Source organism: Lissotriton vulgaris, chromosome 7 (genome assembly GCF_964263255.1).
Source record: "Lissotriton vulgaris chromosome 7, aLisVul1.2, whole genome shotgun sequence".
NCBI classification, from domain to species: Eukaryota; Metazoa; Chordata; class Amphibia; order Caudata; family Salamandridae; genus Lissotriton; species Lissotriton vulgaris.
Window position 1 is genome coordinate 884,600,235 of NC_141695.1, and position 19,057 is coordinate 884,619,291.

General features: G+C 49.8%; 1 protein-coding gene across 1 annotated transcript in view; it reads right to left on the reverse strand.

Moving 5' to 3' along the window:
* LOC147702618 (cationic amino acid transporter 2-like) overlaps nt 1–19,057 on the reverse strand; it is a 168,522-nt gene that overhangs the window by 83,178 nt on the left and 66,287 nt on the right. The gene's annotated exons all lie outside the window — the stretch shown is intronic.

Genomic DNA, 19,057 nt, shown 5'->3' on the forward strand with positions numbered 1-19,057 from the left:
CACTCTATAAAAGGCCAGTGACCAGCAGCCATTTTGTGCTGACCAGAGAGTGGAGGAGTGAGGCAGTGGTGAGAGGAGGTGGACGCACTGGGAGCAGCTAGTTTGTCCTTGTGACAGACAGTCACTACAGGGAGACGTTCCCCCTTCAGCCTCTGACCAATCCCTCCCCAATCATCTTCTGCTGATAAGGAAATCGATCTACTTGTGAAGGAAGTCCCTTCTAAATCTGAGCCCAGTAAACCCTGTCAGGACGCTCTTATTAGAGGGTATCCCTAACTTCCAATTCCCAGCGCTGCACCGCAGCTGTGAGCCCCGTGACTTGGCCGAAGTTCCCTTGATGTGCTCTGGTGAAGACGTGTGTCTGTGGAGCCATATCGACCTGGGGAGCGAGTGCGCCGCTCGAGAGTATACTTCCCCTGGAGCCAGGTGAGGGAAGTGACTGAGTGAGAGGAGCGGCGCTGTTCTGGCCGTCTGCAGGACCACGGGGGCACCGGCCGCGTCAGCGTCAAAACGCCAAGGCTTGGAAAGTAAGGAAGCGCTTCCGCGCATGTCCTGAGCGCGTCCGCTTCTGAAGACAGGAGGGGCCTAGGATCGGGCAGGCCCAGGAGTGTAGCGTCGGTCCTGTGAGGCGGGGTGTCTGGCAAGGGCCTCGCGCAGGCTCCGAGGATCAGCGCGACTCATGGGAGCGGAGGCGGAGTTGTAAAAGAGCTCCGCGCATGCCCGGGAGATCAGTGCGACCATCGGCGATTGCGTGAAGAGACGCCGGGAGTTTCCCTGGCCGCTGAGGAGAGCTCCGCGCATGCCCGGGAGATCAGCGCGACCATCGGCGATTGCGTGAAGAGACGCCGGGAGTTTCCCTGGCCGCTGAGGCAGCGCTAAATCCTCTAGTCGGCTCAAGCGCTCCACAGTAAGGCGAGTGCGTGTGAGAGGGGATACAGAGGAGCCCAGCCGCCAATCTTTTGTTGTGATCTCTCTCCCCGCTTGAGCGCTATCAGTAAATACAGCGCGAGCGGGAGAGGAGAGGAAAGTGTACCGAGTGGCTGGTGTTCGACATCAGTGCTGAGTCCTCCTCTGCCCCTGTGAAGCAGGTTCTTCCCCTTGACATCGCAGATAACTCTGCCACAAGTAAGGAGTGTCACCTGAAGGGGAGGGGAACAATTCTTCACGAAGGAGGGAGTGGAGAGTTCCTTCTAGAGTTGGAGCTACCTCAATGCCAGAGAAGTGTCAGCTATAATCTCACAGTGGAGGTGGAGGAAATCTACAGAGGGAAATTGTGGAGCCTGGTTTAGATCATTTGGATGGTAGTCTGAGCAAATAAGTCAACTGCCAGGAGTTAACACTGAGGGAGGTTGGTGCTGTGGGTGACCAGTATTGGGCACTGTGTAGTAACCTATTGTAGCTAATTTTAGAGCCTGATGAGATGGTTAATTAATGCTGAACCTTGAGTTTAGATAACCAATTGAAAGTGTAATTATTACTCTACTGAAAAGTGTACTGTATTGTTGGTCATCTTTGGAAGTGGATTTTTCTGATTTTTAGACAACTGAATGAGATGTAATTGGGAGTCAAACTGATAAATTGCTAGAAGTTACGAGGTTTAATTGCTGAAACTACTATAACCTGAAATGTCATAAACTGTACATTTTGACCACAAAGAATATGTTATTTTTATAAAACAGTACGTATTTTCCCACATTTTTGGTGTAGCGTTTTCTTTTTGAGTGTTATTGCGTGGCTTTACTTTTGGGTGGTCTGCAACCTTTACACTGTGCCTCTGTATGCTAGTCTTGCCCTAGGCCAGGCTACCCCAGTTCCAACATATTGGTGCCTAGCGGTGGGATACTGACTTGGTTGCAGCTACTCACTAGTAATTCGACGCAATACACTAAACCTACACCAGGAGTTTCTCCTTGCGGCCCTCCTAATCTGAATTTTGCTTTTTCTAAATTAACTTCTGGTGGTGGGTGGAGGTTGACCCCAGGTCACTTTTTGGATTTCTCCTGTGTAAAAGTTTATACTCTAAGTGGAAATGGAGATAAATGTGGAAGAGCTGGAAAACTATACTGTGACCCAACTAAAGGAATGGTGTCAGCAGCAAGGGGTGTTTTTTAAGAAAGGCGCCAGGAAAGGTGAGCTGCTGACCAGTATCCGGGCATGGGTGGAGGCTCATTCTGGGGAGGAAATAGATCCAGAGGGGAGTGACAGGGACACTGTCCTGGAGACCGCAACACTGTACCAGGCGGGAGGGGGGAACCTTTTAACAGGTCCTAGGACACCTTCCAGAGTGGGCAGTAGCGTCTCGGAGAGGGGTTTGACCGACGCTGAGCTAGAAGATAGGAGGGAGGAGAGGAAGATGAGATTAGAACTAGCAAGGATGGACATGGAAAGGGAGGACAAGAGGTTGGCACATGAGCGGACCATCAAAGAGATGGATCTACAAGCCCTAAACCTAAGGACCCCCAAATCTGAGAATGGTGGCAGCGATACCCAGACAAACATCAGAGAACCCAGACCTTACTTACCTAAAGATGTCATGGCTAGCTATGTACCCAGTGATGATATCGCAAAATGGCTAGCCGCCTATGAGGTCTCACTGAGGGCCCATGGGATCTTGGAGGCCCACTGGGGGGGTGGGTTATATAAGTACATGCCACCTGCTGGCAGGGATACCTTGTTGGCCCTGGAGCAAAGTGAGCAGACCTACTACCCTGCTATGAAGGTGGCGCTGATAAGAAAGTTTGGGTTGACCCCTGAGAAGTATAGGCAAAAGTTCCGGGGCAGCCACAAACTAGGCACGCAGAACTGGGTTGACTTTTTGGATTACGCCAGGAAGGCCCTGGAGGGTTGGGTGAAAGGCAGCGAGGTAGGGGACTATGAAGGTTTATATGACCTCATACTCAAGGAACACCTACTCGAGAAATGTCTTCCCGAGCTACGACAGCATCTGGTGGACAGCAAGCTGACCAGCCCCAGGAAGCTTGCTGAGGAGGCGGACATCTGGGTTAGTACCCGGGTGTCATCTAAGGGGCCTGAAGGGGATTCCCAGAAGTCTGGACAGGGCGCCCCCCAGAAGAAAGAGGGAGGGGATAATAAGAGGGAGTTCTCAAAAGGTCCACAAAATACTTCGCAAGGAAGGGGCAGAGGATTCATCCCTAAGAGTAACCCCCCTCGCAACCCTAACCCTGGCCAAAGCCAGCAGCCAAGGGTTGTTCATTGTTTTGAGTGTGGTGGTGTGGGACACTATGAAGGAGATGTGAGATGCCCAAAAAGACCACCCCCTCCCACTGGAGGAAAAACCCCGGCAATAACTAGTGTAGTGCTCGGGGAGGAGATGCCTTTGGGTAACGGAGGGGAGCGGGCGGGTGTCACTTTAGTGTCCCTGGGTGATAAGGAGATGGTGCCAAAGACCCAACTGCCCTCTAATACTATCAAGTATGAGCAGTGGGTCACCATCAACGGCCGTAGAGGGGAGGCTCTGAGAGAAACAGGAGCCAGTATGACTATGGTAAGGAGTCAGCTGGTGTCTCCAGAGCAGGTCATCCCAGATGTACTCCATCCCGCCGTGATGGCTGACGGCAGATTGGGCCACTACCCTGTGGCCGAGGTTCCCTTTGAGTGGGGAGGGGTTGCAGGTCCACTTCGAGTTGCCGTAAGCCCTGCCGTGCCTGTTGACTGCCTGTTAGGGAATGATATGGAGCACAATGCTTGGAGGAGGGTGGAGTACCAGACTCACTCTGAGATGCTGGGACCCCCTGACTGGACTTGTGTCAGCACAAGGTCCGCGACTGCCCGAAGGGGGAGTTCACTTACGCTGGAGCCTGGAACAATGGCCCAGCCGGCTGCCAGAGAGGAGAAGGACAGGAGGCCGGAGGACCCTGCCTCGGCATCTCCACCTCGTGAGACAGACGGGCCACCTGCAGAGGTGGAACTGGAGTCCACAGGGGAGAATGTTGCTTCCCTGGAGAACCTACCCATCCCTACTGAATGGCATGTGGAGGGAGGTCCTTCCCGGGAAGAGTTCTGCAAAGCTCAGAAGGAGTGTCCTACTCTTGAGGGGCTGCGGCAACAGGCCAAAGCCCAGGCAGCAGGAAACATTGTAGGGAGCTACCAGATTTACTGGGAGGATGGACTCCTCTACAGTGAGCCAAAGGCACCTGGACATGGTTCATCCAGGGCCTTGGTGGTCCCTCAATGCTTTAGAGCCTTTCTTTTGGAACTGGCTCATGAGATACCATTGGCAGGACACCTAGGACAGGACAAGACCTTTGCCCGGCTTGTCCCCCACTTCTACTGGCCTCGAATGAAAGTGGCGTCTGATACATATTGTCGGACGTGTGTGTCTTGCCAAGCCAGTGGGAAAACAGGGGTGAAGCTAAAAGCTCCCCTGGAACCACTACCTGTCGTTAGCACCCCCTTTGAGAGGGTGGGCATCGACATTGTAGGGCCATTGGATCCACCAACTTCAGCTGGTCACCGGTTCATCCTGGTTTTAGTGGATCATGCCACACGGTACCCAGAGGCAATTCCTCTGAGGACCATCACTGCACCCGCAGTGGCAAGGGCCCTGATGGGGATCTTCACCCGAGTGGGTTTCCCCAAGGAGGTTGTGTCCGACAGGGGGACTAACGTCCTTTTAGCATACATGCGGGCTATGTGGAAGGAGTGCGGTGTTACCTATCGGTTAACCACTCCTTACCACCCACAAACCAATGGTCTTGTGGAAAGGTTTAATAAAACCTTGAAAGGTATGATAAGGAGTCTACCTGAGAGCCTGCGGAGGAAATGGGACGTCCTCCTACCCTGTCTCTTGTTTTCCTATAGGGAAGTGCCACAGAAGGGAGTGGGCTTCAGCCCCTTCGAACTTTTGTATGGGCACCCTGTACGGGGACCTCTCAGCCTGGTGAAAGACGGATGGGAACAGACTCCCAGGAAGCTTCCCCAGGACGTGGTGAGCTACATGCTGCCTTCCGGAGCCAAATGGCTAAGTTGTGGAAGCAAGCTTCAGACAACTTGGAGGCCAGCCAAGCAGTTATGAAGGAGTGGTATGACCACAACGCTCACCCAGTGGAACTGGAGCCTGGACAAAAAGTGTGGGTGATGGAACCTGGAGAGCTAAATGCCCTCCAAGACCGTTGGACAGGCCCCTTTGAGGTATTGGAGAAAAAGGGTAAATCCACCTACTTGGTGGATCTTAAGACCCCGAGGCAGCCCCACAGGGTGCTGCATGCCAATCGCCTCAAACCACATCATGAGAGGCCCGAGATTGTCTTAATGATGGTGACCGATGGAGCAGAGGAAGAGGAAAGCGAACCTCTCCCTGATCTTCTCTCGTCCCAAGAAAAGGATGGGTCGGTGGAGGGAGTGATTCTCTCACCATCCCTGACTCCTGAACAGCAGAGAGATTGCCGCCAGATCCTGGAGCGATTTTCTTCTCTGTTCTCCCTTGTTCCGGGTAGGACCCACCTGTGTACCCATGATGTGGACACAGGAGACAGCCCACCTGTGAAGTCTAAGATCTACCGGCTGTCGGACAAGGTGAAGGCCAGCATCAAGAGTGAAGTCGCCAAGATGCTGGAGCTAGGAGTGATTGAACCTTCTAGTAGCCCTTGGTCTAGCCCGGTGGTTTTGGTACCAAAAGCTGCCCCACCAGGCACCACACCTGAATTGAGATTCTGTGTGGACTACCGAGGCTTAAATTCAGTAACCAAGACTGATGCACATCCCATCCCACGGGCGGATGAACTTATCGACCGGCTGGGAGCTGCCCAATACTTAAGTACCTTTGACCTAACTTCAGGGTACTGGCAGATTTTCCTTACCGAGGGGGCGAAGGAAAGGTCAGCCTTCTCTACACCTCAGGGACATTACCAGTTCTGTGTGATGCCCTTTGGGCTCAAGAACGCCCCTGCCACTTTTCAGCGGCTAGTGAACAAGGCCCTTTCTGGTATGGAAACTTTTTCTGCTGCTTACCTGGATGACATTGCTGTCTTCAGTAGCAGCTGGGAGGACCATCTACAGCACTTGCAAGCTGTTCTTCATGCCCTACAACAGGCTGGCTTGACAATCAAGGCCAGCAAGTGTCAGATTGGGCAGGGGTCGGTGGTGTACCTAGGCCACTTGGTGGGCAGAGGGTCGGTGCAGCCCCTCCAGGCAAAGATTGAGGCTATCATAGCCTGGGAGCCCCCCAAGATTCAAACTGAGGTCCGAGCCTTCCTGGGCCTCACTGGATACTACCGTCGCTTCGTGAAGGGGTATGGTACCATTGTGGCACCCCTCACTGAACTTACTTCCAAGAAACAACCCCGACGGGTAGTCTGGACGGAGGCTTGCCAGCGAGCCTTCATGACCTTGAAGCAAGCATTGTGTTCCGCTCCAATTCTCAAGGCCCCTGATTTTGCTAGAGAATTCATTGTCCAAACAGATGCGTCAGAACATGGCATTGGGGCAGTGTTATCGCAGCTAAATGATGAGGGCCTGGATCAACCCGTGGTTTTCCTGTCCAGGAGACTACTCCCCAGGGAACGGAGGTGGAGTACCATTGAGCGAGAAGCCTTTGCGGTGGTTTGGGCTCTGAAGAAGCTGCGGCCATACCTCTTTGGCTCACACTTCCTGGTTCAGACTGACCACCGACCCCTTCGTTGGCTGATGCAAATGAAGGGGGAAAATCCCAAGTTGTTAAGGTGGTCCATCTCCCTACAGGGAATGGACTTTAGGGTGGAACACCGGCCTGGATCGGGCCATGCCAATGCAGACGGTCTATCCAGGTATTTCCGCCTTAGTGATGAGGACTCCCAAGGGGTTGGGTAGTTCTCCCCACTTTCAGCTGGGGGGGACGCGTGTTAGACCTGTCTGCTTCTGGGGATGTTCTAACCATCATTATTTATTTTTGTCCCCCTTAGCCTCCCAGAGTTTCTATTTTTATTTTTATATAACCACCAGGAATTTTTCAGTGCTGTCAGGGGGCTAGGTGTAACCTTGACTATGACGCCATTTTCTCCTCATATTTTGTGAGGCCTAGTTATGCTCCTGGAAAATCTAGGGACACTCAGGAATCTAAAACGGTGTCCACCAACTGCCATAACGGACATTCCAGGGGAACTGGCCCATAGGCTAATATGAGGAAGGTTCCAGAAACATCTAGTGGCTTCCAGAGGTCTCAGGCCACTCTATAAAAGGCCAGTGACCAGCAGCCATTTTGTGCTGACCAGAGAGTGGAGGAGTGAGGCAGTGGTGAGAGGAGGTGGACGCACTGGGAGCAGCTAGTTTGTCCTTGTGACAGACAGTCACTACAGGGAAACGTTCCCCCTTCAGCCTCTGACCAATCCCTCCCCAATCATCTTCTGCTGATAAGGAAATCGATCTACTTGTGAAGGAAGTCCCTTCTAAATCTGAGCCCAGTGAACCCTGTCAGGACGCTCTTATTAGAGGGTATCCCTAACTTCCAATTCCCAGCGCTGCACCTACCAGCGTTGAAGAGCAGCTGTGAGCCCCGTGACTTGGCCGAAGTTCCCTTGATGTGCTCTGGTGAAGACGTGTGTCTGTGGAGCCATATCGACCTGGGGAGCGAGTGCGCCGCTCGAGAGTATACTTCCCCTGGAGCCAGGTGAGGGAAGTGACTGAGTGAGAGGAGCGGCGCTGTTCTGGCCGTCTGCAGGACCCCGGGGGCACCGGCCGCGTCAGCGTCAAAACCCCAAGGCTTGGAAAGTAAGGAAGCGCTTCCGCGCATGTCCTGAGCGCGTCCGCTTCTGAAGACAGGAGGGGCCTAGGATCGAGCAGGCCCAGGAGTGTAGCGTCGGTCCTGTGAGGCGGGGTGTCTGGCAAGGGCCTCGCGCAGGCTCCGAGGATCAGCGCGACTCATGGGAGCGGAGGCGGAGTTGTAAAAGAGCTCCGCGCATGCCCGGGAGATCAGCGCGACCATCGGCGATTGCGTGAAGAGACGCCGGGAGTTTCCCTGGCCGCTGAGGCAGCGCTAAATCCTCTAGTCGGCTCAAGCGCTCCACAGTAAGGCGAGTGCGAGTGAGAGGGGATACAGAGGAGCCCAGCCGCCAATCTTTTGTTGTGATCTCTCTCCCCGCTTGAGCGCTATCAGTAAATACAGCGCGAGCGGGAGAGGAGAGGAAAGTGTACCGAGTGGCTGGTGTTCGACATCAGTGCTGAGTCCTCCTCTGCCCCTGTGAAGCAGGTTCTTCCCCTTGACATCGCAGATAACTCTGCCACAAGTAAGGAGTGTCACCTGAAGGGGCGGGGAACAATTCTTCACGAAGGAGGGAGTGGAGAGTTCCTTCTAGAGTTGGAGCTACCTCAATGCCAGAGAAGTGTCAGCTATAATCTCACAGTGGAGGTGGAGGAAATCTACAGAGGGAAATTGTGGAGCCTGGTTTAGATCATTTGGATGGTAGTCTGAGCAAATAAGTCAACTGCCAGGAGTTAACACTGAGGGAGGTTGGTGCTGTGGGTGACCAGTATTGGGCACTGTGTAGTAACCTATTGAAGCTAATTTTAGAGCCTGATGAGATGGTTAATTAATGCTGAACCTTGAGTTTAGATAACCAATTGAAAGTGTAATTATTACTCTACTGAAAAGTGTACTGTATTGTTGGTCATCTTTGGAAGTGGATTTTTCTGATTTTTAGACAACTGAATGAGATGTAATTGGGAGTCAAACTGATAAATTGCTAGAAGTTACGAGGTTTAATTGCTGAAACTACTATAACCTGAAATGTCATAAACTGTAAATTTTGACCACAAAGAATATGTTATTTTTATAAAACAGTACGTATTTTCCCACATTTTTGGTGTAGCGTTTTCTTTTTGAGTGTTATTGCGTGGCTTTACTTTTGGGTGGTCTGCAACCTTTACACTGTGCCTCTGTATGCTAGTCTTGCCCTAGGCCAGGCTACCCCAGTTCCAACAGTGTCACATTTGCGAAAGTTGAAACTATTGGCATTGTAAATGACAAAGCTATTAATTTAGCTATTTTTAAAACCAACACATACATAAAAAAATTGTCATTTACAATTCCAATAGCTCAAAATTTCCTAATGCGAGACCTATTGCATTGCAAATGCTTGTTTTAACTTTTTTCACCGTCTTCCATCTGACATTCTACCCTGCCCTAGACCGGGGCTGAGGGAGGCCCACCACAGGCTGAGGCCGCCCCATCAGGGAGTTGAAGCTTCAGGCCATTTAAATGCAACATATGCTTGTGAAGAAGAATTTTGTCAGCTTTATTTTGATTACCTTATGCCGCCGCTTGTTTTTCTTTCCTTTTTTTAACTTTAATAAGCGTGGCGCCGTCTTTACAGACACCGTGCTCTGCAATGCAATTGGTTTTGCTTGTGGTATTGTAAAAGGCATTGCCATTTACAATGCCAATAGCTCCAAAACTCGCAGTTGCGAGACCTATTGCATTGTAAATGCTTGTTTCTCATCTTTGCACAAGGATCTGCTGGTCTGTTACGGTATAGGCCTCAATAAATCATGCTTGAACTATTTTCTTCATTATCCATATATAGTTTATACATGTGCATATTTGTTGCAATTAAATTGTTACCTTCAATCTCTCTATTTGACATATTTAAAAGAAATTGCATACATTTATTATTTGGTTTCTAGACATATTTCTTGTCTTATGATAACATTCCAATTGCTCTGGTATATATTTGATACCTAACTGTATTTAAAATGGATTCTTCCATAGATGGAAATCTGCCTGACCTAAAGATGAACATCATGATTTTGTTGGTCTTACATTATTTGGTCCCTGATTTTAATATTGCCTTCACTGGAGGTTTTATTAATCTCTGCACAATAAGAAAAATTAAAAGCAGCATGCCAAAAATGCATTCATTTCAGTTTTGAAGTGGTTTTACTTTAACGCTTAGCTTCATCTTAATATTGCTGTTTACCTGGGTGGCACCTGGGATTCCCTGTGCTGTTCAATATGTTGAAGCAGACGTTGAAGGCAGGTACCTGCTGTTGCGGATCAGGCTAGATGACAGGGAATTCTTACTCTTGAACTCCTATGCACCGAATATCGATGACCCGAACTTTTTCTCCCGCCTTCAGGATCTCGTTGTTTCGGACCTAGATGCTCCTTTCCTCTGGTTTGGGGATTTCAATTGCGTATTGGACCCTGATATGGACCGGCATCCCCCTCGCTCTGGCACGAAGCCGCGTATGACGGCACGCCTTCAGGAATTCATGCATAACTTAGGGGCTGTGGATGTGTGGCGAACTGCCACCCCACTCAGAGGCTATATACTTGTTATACCCCGACGCACGGAACCCATAGTAGAATGGACCGCGTCCTTGCGGCCAATCTTGCTCCGTCTCTTACTTTGACGGTTACACACTAGGCCCGATATCTGTTGGATCATGCCCCGGTGACATGCATGGCACAGTGGGCTGATCAGGCTACCCGTCCCCGTACCTGGCGGATGCCGATGGACATCCTCCAGGACCAGGTGGGAAGAGACCATGTGACGACTGCCCTATCAGACTACATAGATTTGAACTGGGGAGTGGTGATTTACCCTACTCCACGAGATGGGAGGCCCTGAAGGCGGTGGTACGCGGAGCCTGTATGGTCCTCACATATGGGGTCCGGAAACAGCTACTATCTGACTTACAGGATGCAGAGGACGTGCTCCGGCACTGTCAGACTCGACCAGATCCCGACACTCGGATCAGGAGGCGGAGAAGGCGGCCCAGGTGTCTGCGCATGACATTCTCACCGCCTCGATAAATACACTTTGGGTCAGTACAGACAGCGTCTTCACCGCGAGGGTGACAAATCTGGCCGACTACTGGCCTGGATCCTTCGACGGGAGTTCGCACCTGAGAGGATAGTTGCCCTACAGGCCCCAAATGGTAATATGGTGCACTCGGAGTCTGCTATTCTTGAGGTCCTCCGATCCCACCTGCAGACTGTATATGCAGCTGACCCCTCGATCACGGAGGCTTCTTATCAGCCCTATCTTCAGGACTTGGGTCTCCAGACCCTATCGAGGGAAGCGGCGGAGGAACTAGATGCGGGGTTGACGCTCCGTGAGATCAGCGCTGCGTTAGCTGCCTTGCCACAGGCTAAGACCCCAGGCGGGGACGGTTTCCCCGCTGAATTTTACCACTTGTTCGGGGATTTCCTGGCCCCCCTCTTGGTGCAGGTTTATAATGAAGCCCTGGAGTCTGGCGTTCTTCCGCCTACTATAAACCAGGGAGTGGTCTGCATGATCTTGAAACCGGGTGGGGACGGGTGTGACCCCGCAGCGTTCCGGCCTATCACCCTGATTAATACGGACGCAAAGATCCTCACTAAACTATTGGCCACTCGCCTAGCCCCGCATATGGCCCACTTGATCCACCCGGACCAATGTGGGTTTATCCCTGGCCGTAATACGGCGATGAACTTGCGTCGCCTGAATCATATCCTCCACGAGGTACGTGGGAGAGAGGGTTCTGATGTACTGGTGTCAATTGACCTGGCTATGGCTTTTGACACGCTTGACTGGGGGTATCTACTGGAGATGCTCCAGAGGACGGGGTTCGGGCCGGTGTTCTGTAATTGGATCCGAGTGCCCTATGGGGCACCCCGAGCGAGAGTTCGGCTTGGGTCGGCCCGCTCTGAGGAATGGGCCTGGGGAGGGGCATTCATCAGGGGTGCCCCCTCTCCCTGCTCCTGTTTGCTCTGGCGATAGAACCCTTGGCGGTTTCCGTTCGCGCCGAGTTGGAACTGTGGGGCATCAGGGTGGGCAATACCGTAAACGTGATCTCCCTCTATGCCGACGATGCTTGAATTTGAATTTGACGTCCCCCGGTGACTCGCTTCCCGCATTGATGCGGATTTTGGACCGCGTTGGCGCAGCCTCTGGATTGCGTGTCAACCTTAGTAAATCTTTGATTTTCCCGCTGGCGGACTGTGCTGCCGACCCGGGCGTGGATCCCCCGTGTCTGGGGTTGAGATAGGAATGCGAGGCGTTCCGCTATCTCGGCATTCAGGTGGCCTCAACCGATGAGCACCTGCTGGCTCGCAACGCCAACCGAGTGCTCAGGACTCTTCACCACTCAGTGTCCTTCTGGAACACGCTTCTTCTCTCCCTTATGGGACGATTGGCGGTCGCCAAGATGGTGATGCTCCCCAGGATGTTGTATATTTTGAAAAATACGCTCTGCCCGCTTCCTTCTCGAATATTTTGCACGCTCGATTTGCTCCTCACATCTCTGCTCTGGGCAGGCAGGCGTAGCAGAGTTGCTCTGCGCACGGCGGTCCGGAGTTGGGAGGAGGCCTGGAGGCCCCGAGGTTTGACCTCTATTATTATGTGGCACAGCTCCTCCCAGCTGCACGGTGGTTCGCTGATGAGAATAACTAGGAGCTGCAACTACTGATGGGCAGAGCAAACAAGAAGGCTCTGAGAGAGGCTTTGATGCAGGGAATGGGAGCAGATGAGGCCTTGTCCTATGTAGTACGACACACAGCGGAAATTTGGCAGCGATTTGTCGAGAAGGTATTGAGACGGGCCCCCGTCCATAGGGAGCTGCCGGGGTGGATTTTAGCCCCGGTGCTCCGGATGGAGGAGAATATGTCCTACCGGGAGTGGCGGAACGGCGGATGTGAGACCTTGGCGGACCTCTACCCGGATGATTCCTTTGTGTCCTTTGAACGCTCCGCAGAGTCCTTTGAATTGAGCAGGGGGCATTACCTGCACTACAGAGGGCTCCAGGAAATAGCTAGAACAACGTGGCCTCAGTTCCCGGAGGCTCCTCCGCTGACTCACCCCCTCAACATCCTCTTATCGTGTGGTAGAGGAAGGAGGCTGATCTCCCTGTTGTACTCGGCCATGCGACGGGATTCGACCCCACCGACCGCGCCGTCCTGGGCGGCCTGGGAGGCATACTTGGGGATGGCTCTGGAGCCGGGACAACGCAAGTGGATTGGGCTCCTGACCCGGAAAGTCTTGTGTAATGCACGGTTCAAGCTGATACACTTTAACTTTGTCCACCACACATATATGACCCCGGTCTCTCTGAATCGCATTTCTGCAGATAGGCGGCACAACTGCCCTAGATGTGGGGCGGAGAGGGCGGGATTCTTCCATCTAGCCTGGGAGTGCCCGCAGGTCGGTACCTTTTGGAGGGAGGTGGTGGACCATATCGGTCGTGCTACAAAACTCAGGATCACTCTGGATCCGCCTCATTGTCTCTTGGCCCTGGTACCCAAGCCCAAAAAGAGGAACCTGTCCTACAAGTTTTTACAATTATTACTGGTGCTGGCAAGGCGGCGTGTGGCTATAACTTGGATGGGGCAGAGGGCTCCTGAGATATCCCTCTGGCTGAGGGATGCTAGAGAGTGGTCCCTGGCTGAGGAGAAGCATATGCAGCGCACTCGCCGTGATGGGAAACTTCAGGATGACCTGCTCGCCTGGAGGTTGATGTGTCTAGAGGGGTTGACGGATGATGATTCTGATGCCACCAGTGCCGAGTTGTTCACCCCTGGGGGGTCTGGTTCCGAGAGTGACGGGGAGGGAGACGGGTTGGGGGGCCCTGGTCCGGGGTAGTGCCCTGCTAGACGCACACCAATGTTCCCTGTTGTATATAGCTGTGATTTGCTTTGATTCCCGAAGGTCTACTTCTAGATGTGATGTCTGCATCTTTTCGGGCCTCACATGGATAGCCTGACTTCTTCACGCACTTTATCACTGATGCCACGCACGGGGGTTTGTTCCTTGTTCTATGTTAAAACTGTGTTTTATTGAAAAGTGTAGCTATCCAGAGGGATAGGAGTGGGATTGCATAAAGGACATGGGAGAGAGTGTATGTATATAAAAACCAGGGATACAATGATGTATACATAATATTCATGTACGGCTATGATTACTTGAGACATGCTCTGAACCTACGCCGCCCAACCTCCGGGATGTGGGCCCATATGGCTGTGTTTTACCCTGAACATTGCATGTAGATAATCTTTGCCCTCGATCGGCCTGAGAGGCTATGAGGACCTGTGCCTTCTATGTTTTCGCAATAAAAATATTTTTCAAAAAAATATATATATATTGCTGTTTACGCTTTATTTGTGACTTAATCTGTTCCTCAAGTGGTGTAGGTTAATTGTTTTTTTTTTACCAATTTGTAAAAATGATCTCTGGATTCACCAGAGCTTGGCAGGCGGTGTGGATTGATTGGCGCATATTGCCAATTTGTAAAGATGATCCCTGGCATAGCCAAAGTATAATTCAAGTCGTAGTATTTATTTCTCGCAGGCACAAGCATAATTCCTTAACCTCTATCCCATTCCTTCTATCTCCAGATCTTAACTGCTGTTGATTTAAAAAAATAACATTCTACAATCTACCTATGACTTAACTTCACATTCTAACTTTAACAATACCATTACATTGCTACAGTCATGCACATGGATGAAGAAAATAATGCATATACAAGCACGTTAGCTGTGCTGTAGGCATGTGCAAGTGGGTATGCAATGATTTGTGCAATTGAGACAGGTGTTGTGCCCAGCAGAGCGGAAAGCAAAACAAGCATTGGAAGGTGACATTGTAGCTCCATCAGGAAATAAAGAGGGTCAAACAGTGGAAATCAAACTAAGGCTGTCTGACTGTGTACCTTCCACATACCAAAGTGTATGAGCGAGTGGGGAATTCCAGAGTTATCAATTGCAGAATGGTAGAAGTGGTGCTAGTGGGATCTGCTTGCAGGGTTTATTGCTGCCAATTGTGGCATGGGTGACAGGACTGTTATCACGCGTCGTAGTCAGGAGTCTGAACTCATGAAGTACACCAAGTCCCATTGAATGGAGTTACTTCTGGACCACCGGGCTACCGGGCGTTTTGGCATGCTGCCGAGCTGGAGGTTGATTTCACTGCGGTGGGGGCTGATTTTGTTGAGGAAGACCTGCGTGTGCTTTGAAATAAACAAAGCAAAACGAATTTTGTTCAGCACACACAGGACCCTATTAACGAAATCATCCCCCAGCTCAGCAGCATTGCAAAATAGTAGCCAGTCCGGCCGTGGCGCTAGCTTATTGTATGAGTACCCAGTAAGTGTGCAACATGCAGTGAGTCACCACTACGGGCTACCAGTCCCGTTGGTAAAATAAGGGCTCTGAGTTAGTCCATAATTCTCTTTGGTTTAGACAGAATGGGACTTGATCAAATACCCTAAGCCAATACCACTGATCCTGGTCTTTCCTGAAGAAACTGAGCCCCCCCATGTAGGTGAAAAAGAAAGGGATATTAGTTGAAATAATCTCACTCCTGCCCACACAATGTATCAGCTGTCTCATCATTTACTGAGCAAACAGAGCACTTCTGGGTATACCCAGATGGAAGTAGAGAAAGGATGCTACTTCAACAGTATGTGTGCGGGCCACTAGGGCCTAAGAAAGTGACACATGTCATAACTGTTTACATATTTTCAATGTTGGAGCATTTTACTTGGATTTTCAGTATGTTGTGATTGCTCTTACTTTTGATTGCATTGATGCAACATTGATGTGACAAAGGCTTTTAAATAAACTTTCTAACAAGCTTTGTATGTGAGATACTATACTGAGTGAGAATCATGCACTATGATTCTTTTTCATGATTAAACCGTGTGTACATAAAGCACATTTTTTCCAAGAGGTCCAAGACCCGCTCAGCACAGTTAAAATAATTGATTTTCAATCAGATTGAAACCATACCTAAGATTTACCTCTGACCCTTACATGGTGCCAGGGGCCCTGCTGTTACAGAATATGTGTCGGTGTTCGCAGGACATTAGACACATGTTGTTACCTACACAATCCATTACGAACTTGGGCTTCTGGCTGTAGCAAGAGCTCTTACTGAATAAAAAAAAAACAAACGAATAACTATGTTAAATGTGTTAGATTCTTGCAAGTGATATTTTGCTATTCCTACACTGCAATTGTATGTCCTCACTGGTGAAGATCACCATGCTTTGCTTTCTAGGCTGACCATGAAATGAGCTCAGGTAAATACAAAAAATGCTGAGTATAACAGAATCTCAGCTGGTTCATGGTGGAGGGCTGTGTAAAATGTAAGGCACTAACTGTAGAGCACGGAGCCTTACTTTGACGGGGCTCAATGTATCTGTGGCAAATATTCAAAAGATTTCAGCAGCCCATACTCTTCTCTCCAGCTCCCTTTACTATTTATCCACTGAACTTAATGAAATCTCTAGAAAATGGATCACAGATCACAGTACTCTGAGCCAAGCTATCAAAGTGGTACACGGGTACTCAAAGGGAGTGTGCAATTAAAAGAGGTCCAAGAAAGGCTTTAAAACACACTTATCAGATTATGACTCGCTGGGGTAGGTCCCTTATGTACCAGAGTGTTTTACAGACTGTTGACTAATATCCTGTATGGGCACCTGCTGACTCGCCCATCTGTTCTGCTGACCCACACTCTTTCAGACATATGTAGAGCTGTATCAAATTTTGATATAGACAAAGGATGACATAAATATTGCTAATAAGTGGAGAAATAATATTGACAAAAACGAATGCTGTGTGTGAGCGCTGCCTAAGACCAGATGCAGAAAACTGCATTCCTTTATCAACATACCACAGTGGAGATCTGCCCAGGCCCTGTGACAGGACAATTTACTTCAGGAACAACTAACTAATGGAATCAACGGAGAAATGTGATGAAAAACACTATAAACTGTGGAACCACTTTCAAAGCAACTTACTCGGGTAATATAGCGGGGCCTTGTCCTGCCCCCTTCTACACCAAAGGAGCCACTTCCCTCTATTAGTCCATTTGCCATATCTCAGGCCAGATGTATGTAATGTAACGGTCCTTTATAAAACGCTTTAATACTCCGGGGAGTGCCCTGGTGTTATGCATCCAAGGTGACCAGCAACTGAAGGACCTCCATATTAATTTTGATTAAAAAAGCTAAGTTTACAATTTCACCCGCAGCTGGGAGGTGGCTGAGGTGCTACATAACTCAAGAAAGAGTTTGTTCCAAGCTGAGGGTCCTAAGAATAGAAAAGGACCTGCCTCCCGTCCTGGACCGCTGGATCCTTGGAGTTGTGGCTGAAAAAGATTGACAGAGCACAAACGTCTGAGTAGAACATAAAAGCCGATTCTTGCTGCAAGATAGACAGCCCCAGACTTATGGAGAGCCCTATGTACAGCAGGGTCTTAAAAAGGATCTTCTTCCTTATCGGAAGCCAGTGCAGTTCCCTTAGATAGGGGGAAGTGAGTGTTCTCAAAGGCAGATGGAGATGAGTCTGGGCTGCTGTGTTTTGACCACCTGCAATGTCCAAATCAGGAAGTCAGGCAGGCCCAAGTACAGTACAATAGATGTTATTAAGGTCTGAACTAGCTGTTTCCTTGCTGAAAGATAGAGAAAGCGCAGTAACTTTAAGACACACAGCAGACCAAAACAAGTTCCAACCACAGCATTGACCTGAGGTAAAAAGGATAGCTCGCCATCAACCTTAATGCCTAAGCTCTTCACCGCACTCGCCTGGGAAAGTGGAGGAGGAGCATCCACAGGCCAAAACGACTGCCAGGGCTCTTGTGCCCTAACACCAAAAGAGAGTATTTCTGTTTTTTCTGCATTACATTTAAGCTGATGGTGTGTCAGCCATCGAAAAACCGTTGTTAAGCAGATTCTATTCTTTTTCATCTGGAAACATCTCATACCTGCCTCAGGAAAATAGTATCTGGGTGCCTTCAGCATAAGAAATATTTTTTGCTTCCAGGGCCTACGTCAAAAAAGCAATGGGGGTGAGATAAATGTTAAAGAGAGTCGTGCAGCTCACTACACCCAGATGAACACGGGGCACCTTACCTCCTGACCTCTTCCCTCTAGGAATGGGGTGCCGGACTTAAGGACCTTTGCAGATTGCTGCGAAAGTGTCTTCCATGGAAATCGAGTTAAACCTGCCGAGCGTCCTAGAGAAATCAAGGTGTGGACTTGGGTGTGCCATGTTTCCCCTAGTCTCCACCTGCTACTTGCCAAGAAGGAGGCTGGCTTCAATATTCTCGATCTTGGTCTAAAGATAGTGAGCCAGTTGTTCACACCATTCCACTGTGGGCACTAGGCATCCTCCTGATGCACAGGGCTGAACACAGATTGAGACAGTGCCAAGGAAGAAATGCTTTCATTTAGCGAGGTCACTTCCTTCTCCTCTGTGTTATCCAAATAGAGATTACAATTTCCCAGTAGAGGAACGTGGGCGTACCTACGGGCCAATTGTGTTAGTGCATCGCACAATGAATTGAGGAAAGGGCCTGCTGGCCCTGGGGGTCGATAAACTAAGGCCCCGGCCACAGATTGCTGGGGTGAGAGGGTGGTGGCAATAAACGAGTGCATCTGGCCCATCCAGACCCACTTTTTGGAGTGTTATACAGCCAATCTTATCTCAAAAAATCATCTCAACCCCCTACTCTGCCCCTCAGATGATCAACTTTACATATGTTGTAACCTTTAGGTATTGCGAGAACATTGTAGGGCAGGAGGATTCAGATAGCCAAGCTTCTTACGAACAGTACATAGTGATCCCAACCCACTCCCTGCCGGATTCAGGGAGACAGACAGACAAAAACAGTCCTCTATCTTCTCTCACATCTCCCTCCCTCCTGTCTCCCCTCTCTTTCTCCTGTCAAAGATTGCGCTTGGGGAACTCGAAGTAATAGTGGGATTGAAAAAGGGTGTCTGTTGTGGTAACTAAGCACTATTAACACAACTAGCTTTGAAAATATGTGTGTGCCAGATATGTCTATACAAGGCAGTGGGGTCCCCAGTTGAACACCATCATAAAAAAAATTTCTCCAATAAGTACTTCTGTATTTGTTAAACATACTGTGCATACACAGACCTATTTTTTCAACCTCTCTCTTTCTAGAAATCCTGTACATAAATCATAACTCTATAACCTCTCCACCATTGAACAAAACCTTCCAATTTCTGTCAATTACCTTGGGTTTTGCATTTTTTTTAATTCTTGTCAGGCGATGAACCAAAGCCATTGTGTTCCTTGCATTATGTTGATTTAGAGTCAGATGTATGACCGAGAAGG